Source organism: Zea mays, chromosome 8 (genome assembly GCF_902167145.1).
Source record: "Zea mays cultivar B73 chromosome 8, Zm-B73-REFERENCE-NAM-5.0, whole genome shotgun sequence".
Taxonomy (NCBI): Eukaryota; Viridiplantae; Streptophyta; class Magnoliopsida; order Poales; family Poaceae; genus Zea; species Zea mays.
In genome coordinates, this window is record NC_050103.1 from 62376877 (window position 1) to 62383609 (window position 6733).

At 49.8% G+C, this 6733-nt stretch overlaps 1 pseudogene; it reads left to right on the forward strand.

Moving 5' to 3' along the window:
• The first annotated feature begins 2933 nt into the window (after positions 1-2933).
• On the forward strand, positions 2934-3438 carry LOC109941776 (protein G1-like7; annotated as a pseudogene).
• Positions 3439-6733: the final 3295 nt, after the last annotated feature.

A 6733-nucleotide genomic window follows, 5' to 3' on the forward strand; every position in this document is an offset into this window, starting at 1 on the left:
TCTTCAGATAAGCCTTCTAAAATTTCTCTAGTAATCTTCTCTGTATTTGTTTTCGCTATTGATTCAAGAAAGCCCAGATTCTTCTCCTCAGAAAGGCTCAATTTTATTTCAGCAACAACTTTCTTATCTTGAGACATCTCTTCGAAAATGCTGAAAATGTGCTCTTAAGGCCGAAGCTAAAAAATCTAAAAAGCTAGGCAAGCGTTTGTAGGCAAGAGCTATTTGAGCAGGCAAAGCAGATGGCAAAGAGCGTACCAAATGAGCTCGCGGTGTGCTCTTATTTATACGCCTAGTGTGTTGCAAGTGGGAGGGTCCCGCTTGTCATTGACTGTTGCTATTCTAGCAAAGGGAAAGTGTTTTTTCGGACCTTTGGCTTAGGGCCTTCGTCCATATCGCAATCTGAATTTATCATTCTAACAAATTAATATTGTGAGGGGCTACTGTTGGGGGCCTTCGGCTTCCAAAGGTCCTCAAAAACATGATTTAACAAAGTTTCTAGAGTATAATACATGAACAGGTACCTTCGGGCTTAGATCCTTCGGACTTGGGTCAAAACCACAGTATGAGAAAGCACAAAGAATACGAAGGATGGCGCAGAGCCGAAGCTACGCGCAGAAGAGCTTCGGCGTGATAGCAGGAAAGGGAACCGACTTAAAGGGGAAAAGGCTATTTAGACCCCAATGGATTACCATAGATCTATTAGCAAATGTAAAGGGCATGAATGTAACTTTACATGGGCTGCGTCCCGTGCCTATAAATAGATGAACAGTACTCCCGTACTGTTCAGGCTGACTTGGCATTTGCTTTTGCGTCACGCTTGTACATTTACCTTCTTTCAAGCCGAAGGTACTCTTGTAACTTGTTATCATTTCTATTTTTCCATAATAACAAAATAGAAATGAGTTGATGGAAATACATAATTGTTTATTTTATCTTACATATTTCGTATGTCTCCTTCATTATTTAAATGTCGTAATAACGAAGGTACGTTCTCTACAACCCTTCGTCCGAAAATCATTATCTCTCAAGGGAAATAATGCTTCGGAGGACGAAGGATTAAAATGTTTAACATTTTCTGTGTTGCCTTGTTCTTAATTCATAGAATTTGAGAACAAGTCCCCAACACCTACTAATGCCATTTTTCATTTGCAAATAATAACAAGACCCTAAAAACTTTTCATTTCACCGAATTAGTTAATATAATTGCTCATTGGCCAGAGAAACATCTTCCAAAAATAACTATACTCGACCTTACTTTAACAACAATTAGAATAGAGGGCACATAATTATTGATAGTAGAACATAGGATCTCACAGTTGCATTGATACAACTGAAGTTGCAGAGTCGACCCTGAGCTCCCCTGTAGAACTGAAGTTGTATTAGTTAATATGATTGCTCTGGTCATGGAGGCCGGCCATTGCTGTTCCATGTTCATGCGTTATCTCTTCTTATACTGTGCAGCATGTGTCAAAGGCAGTGCTGACCATGTCAAGGCTGAAGTGCGCGCTCGGGGGATGTGATCTAAGGGCACTTATGGTCCTATTGATCGGCGTGCCAATTCTAATCCTAATGATATACGTATGCGTATGGGCAGAAGGAAGGTGACGTACTTTCTCCGGTCGATGTGAAATCCCCTCCCAAGCCCTTGAGGACAATAATCCCCCACTACTACCACGAGAACGTCACCATGGAGAACCTTTGTAGGCTACACGGGTGGATGACAGGAGCTGGAGGGCGTCGGTGCACAGGTACCGGGCCGGAGAGACGAGGTGCGCGCACTTCCGGTAGACGGACGCGCAGCTCCTCGCCGACGGCCGACTCCGCGTGGCACTGCAGCAGCTTCTGCTTCCGCCGCATCAGCGACTTTGCCAAGACCGCGTGGCACTGGACGGTGGACCACACCGGCAGCTGCTGGGGCCTAGTGGTGGGGGTAGTGGGGGCACATACCAGATCTACGGAGGCGACAAATGAATCGAACTCCGCGTGGCACTACAGCAGCTTCTGCTTCCGCCGCATCAGCGATTTCACCAAGACCGCGTGGCACTGGATGGTGGACTGCACCGGCAGCCGCTGGGGCCTGGTGGTGGGGGCGGTGGGGGCACGACTAGATCCACGAAGGCAACGAAGGAATCGAAGACGATCCAAAAAATGAGCCACCAACCTACCGACAAACCATGCCATTGAGGTCGTCGGCACTGGCCAGGTGCTCTATATGGCTGGAGAAGTTTTCCAGGTCCAGGAACACTCCCCGCGCCATCATCTTCTCGAGGAAGTCCATGGCGTCGGGCCCTCTCAGGGTGGGGTGGTGGTAGCGATGGTGTGGCAGGAAGGAAGAGAGTGAGATGGGGGTTGCGCGAGCTGTGGCGGCAGGGAGAGGAAGTGGACGGGTGACGGTGGGGACGCAAGGCTGGCGGGCTATCATATCACTGGGATGGGGGAGGGGATGGGCACGACCCGGGGTAGAGCGCGTCGGCTACCGTATCGCTGGGTGGGGCGTGGAGTTGTTGCGCATGCAGGGGAGGTGGGAGCGCGTGGGGACGACGACGACCACAGATCGGGCAGGGCGATGTTAGCGGCGACGTGACGATCGCGGATCCCATCTTGAAGAGGGCGGCGGGTTGATCCAAGGAAAACTGAGGGTGTTTTTGTAAAAAAATGACGCAGGACGACCGTTGAAACTGGTGCTTTAAGTATAGTATCTCTACTACTTATTAAGATTGTAAGGGTAGTCTGTCGTTCTGCCGTTCTTTGATCTCAGCCATCCATTCTACACTTTTACAATCTTAGCCGTCCGATCCTGCCCACCCAATTTTCTGCCCCCGCGTCCCGATCCTGTCGCCCCAGCCCCGAAGTCATCGCGATTCGCCCCCTGCCTCCTCTTGCCTGATTCTATCGCCGCCAACCCCGTCCTCACCCTCGCCCCACGCCACCGGATGCCACACTCTCTCCTCTGCCATCTCTCTCATGTCTTGCCTCCAGAGAACACAATTTGCTTTGTTGTTCCCAATCTCCGCCTTTGCTCCGGTCGCCGATCCCACCGGGTGCGCCTACTACAGTGCACGCAGTTCGGGTGTGCCTACTACGGCCAGCGCGCGCCGCCGGGGCCCTGCCCGTGCCTGCTGCGTAAGGCGTGAGGGTCGCTCGACGCGCTCATCGGCTGCCTGAGTGGCTTACGAGGAGAGCGGCAGGACGACTGAGTCCAACCCCTTCGCGGCGCGTGCCGTGCGGATCCACCTCCGCAAAGTGCGCGACTCGCAGGCCAAGGCGTGTGGCATCCCCTACGAAAAGAAGAAGAAGCGCAAGCGCGCGCAGCAGGCTACGAAGCCTTCGACGAGCTTGTCTACTGCTGCCGCCGGGAGCGGCAGGGCTACAACAGCAGCTGCTGCAGCGGCCCCTGCTCAGGCTGGAGGGAGTAGCGCTGCACCGAGCTCCACTTGAGAGTACATTAGACTTGCAGGTCTTTGTTTAATTATATTACCATCTTCACGTGTATGGCAAGATTAAGGGGGCATGTCGGTGGATAATAGGTGCCATGGCATCACGCTCCTTGCTCAGGAGGATTGGGATCCAACCGACCTATCGTCTTTCCAGCGACCAATGTGGCCCGCAACTGCTCTACTTCAGCGACGGTGAGGCACTCCATCGTTTGATTCCACTAACGGGGGATCGATCGGTATGCGGCAACACGTACGGGTCGCCAAGCAAGACGGACAGCACCAGGAGCATGGTTTGTTCCCTTTCCTGTCGTTTCTAAGAAGCCACTGAAGTCGACGACCCCCATTAGTGGGGGGCTCCGTGCATATTGTGGTGGAGCCGATCGAGCGCTTCAAGCTGCTGCTGCAGACCTCTTTGCTATCGCATATGTCGTTCCATCCTCAACCCTTTCTTTATTGCTGACTATGTTGCTATGATCTGGGTCTGTTCATTCTATTTTCAATGCAACCAATTCCCTCAACGCTAACCATCGATCTCAGAAAATAATTTCTCTGCATAATTCTTTCCTCAGTACACAACCATCGAGTACATATCTTTAACTGAAACTGGTCCTATAGTTCCACCGGTATTCATTTTTGTTGTAGATACTTGCATGATTGAAGAAGTCAGCTATTGCCAGATAATTCTCATGTTGGATTCATTACGTTCGCGACATATGTGCAGGTAAAAGCCCATTCTTTTCTTTCTAATGATCCATATAATTGTTCTTTTTGATACATAATTGGTTAGTTTAGTACATGTATACCATCTGCATTTTCATGTGTCACTTCAACTTTTAGCTGCAGTTGTGTTGGTTCTTCATGAAGCTATGTCTGTTTCTCCACCACAAGAAACAAATGTCACTGCTGGAATGCTTTTGAAGGATGTTGTCTATATAGCTACCAATCATGTTTATTATGAACTTTTGAACTACCTCAGTTTCAATAAATGGTAATTTACTAAGTTTGTGACTTCATGAGTTCCTAATGAAAACGATATTTGTCTTTGTAGAGCTGCTTGTATATGTTCTTACATGTTTGCAATTTGTGTGCTAGCATCCTGTGTTGAGCATATTGATTAAGCATTATTAGAAAGTCGATGGTCATAGTGGGTTCTAAATGATTGCTTCCTTTATATTTTTCTCTATTTTCTACAGGTTCCATGGATATCTATCTATTGAATTTTCAAATCATCACTGAAAGGGAAATGTGCCCTTGGGCAATTTCTATAATGTTTTGGTGATTAAGTGCCCAACACATTTAATTAAGTACTTATGTGCTAAATGTGTGAAAGGTGCAAATCAAAGTAAAAGGTACGTTTCTAGACTTAGTACATTGTTTTTGTGAACTAACATTGGTTGTCTAAGTGCTAGAAACAGTGCCGAAAAGAGAGGAATCAGATTGCAAAATACTTGGCTGTGAGCCGCCAAAGTTCAGCTCGGACTGGCACATCGAACTGTTGAGAGCACCTAGAGGGGGGGGGTGAATAGGTGATCCTGTAAAATTTAACAACTAATAGCCACAAAACTTGGTTAAGTGTTAGAATGATAAAACCAAGTGGCTATAGATCAAGTTCTTGTGAGTCACAATAATCACACAAAAAAGCAATCACAAGAGACACGTGAGTTATCCCGTGGTTCGGCCAAGTATAACACTTGCCTACTTCCACGTTGTGGCATCCCAATGGACGAGGGTTGCACTCAACCCCTTTCAAGTGATCTAATGATCAACTTGAATACCACGGTGTTCTTCTTTCTTATACTTTCTCCCATTTGCGAAGAATCTCCACAACTTGGAGCCTCTCGCCCTTACAATTGATGATCACAAAGAAGCACGGAAGTAAGGGAGGGAAGAGCAACACACACAAGACTCAAAACAAGAGCACAATCATGCACACAAGCCACAACTTGAGCTCACAACACAACTCGAGGAGTTCTCTACTCAAATGGAGCTCAAGTCACTATCTCAAAGAATCGAATGCGCAAGAATGGAGTCTTGGTGCTTAGGAATGATCAAGGAATGCTTGGGTTACTCCTCCATGCGCCTAGGGGTCCCTTTTATAGCCCCAAGGCAGCTAGGAGACATTGGAGGCATTCTTGGAAGGCCAAAGTTGCCTTCTGTCGGGTGGCACACCGGACAGTCCGGTGCGCCACCGGACAGCTACTGTTCATGTCCGGTGCGCGATTTCCTTCCATTCCTGGCGCAGCCGACCGTTGCAACTTCGCGCTAGTTGGCGCACCGGACATTGTCCGGTGCACACCGGACAGTTCGGTGCCCCCAGCCGACCGTTGGCGCGGGCCACGCGTCGCGCGCGGATTGCGCGGCCGACCGTTGCGCTGGCGGCCGTTGGCTCCCCGGACAGTCCGGTGAATTATAGTCGTACGCCGCCAAAAACTCCCGAGAGCGGCCAGTTCGCCGGAAGCCAGCCTGGCGCACCGGACACTGTCCGGTGCACCACCGGACAGTCCGGTGTGCCAGACCGAGCTGAGTCTTGGCTGCTCCAGCCAAGTCCTTTTCTTCTTCTCTTTTCTCTGATTCTAGCACTTAGACAAATATATTAGTACACACAAAAACCAATGTACTAAGTCTAGAACCATACCTTTGCCTTGATTATCACTTCTCTCTTTGTTTAGCACATGAGAGCTTATTTAAATGTGTTGGACACTTAATCACCAAAACATAATAGAAATTGCCCAAAGGCACATTTCCCTTTCAACTGTCCAGTCGTGCACTAGACAGTGTCCGGTGCGCCAGGCTGGTCTCCGGTGAAAGTGCTGCTCTCGGGAATCGACGACGGCGTACGGCTAAAAATCACCAGACTGTCCGGTGGTGCAATGGACTGTCCGGTGAGCCAACGGTCGCCAGCGCCAACGGTCGGTCGCGCAATCTTCGCGCGACACGTGGTCGCGCCAACGGTCGGCAGGGGGCACCGGACTGTCCGATGTGCACTGTACTGTCCGGTGAGCCAATGGTCGCCAACGCCAATGGTCAGCCACGCAATCTTCGCGCGACACGTGGTCGCGCCAACGGTCGGCAGGTGGCACCAGACTGTCCGGTGCGCCAATGGGCCCGAAGCTGCAACGGTCGACTGTGCTCGATTTGGAAGGAAATTGAGCACCGGACAGGCTGCAGCAGCTGTCCGGTGGCGCACCGGACTGTCTGGTGCGCTGTTGGAACTTGTCTCAGCAGCAAGGAGGCCAACAAGGGTGAACGGTGGTGACAACAGGGTTACGTGCACGGGGGCAATAGCTCTGTTCATC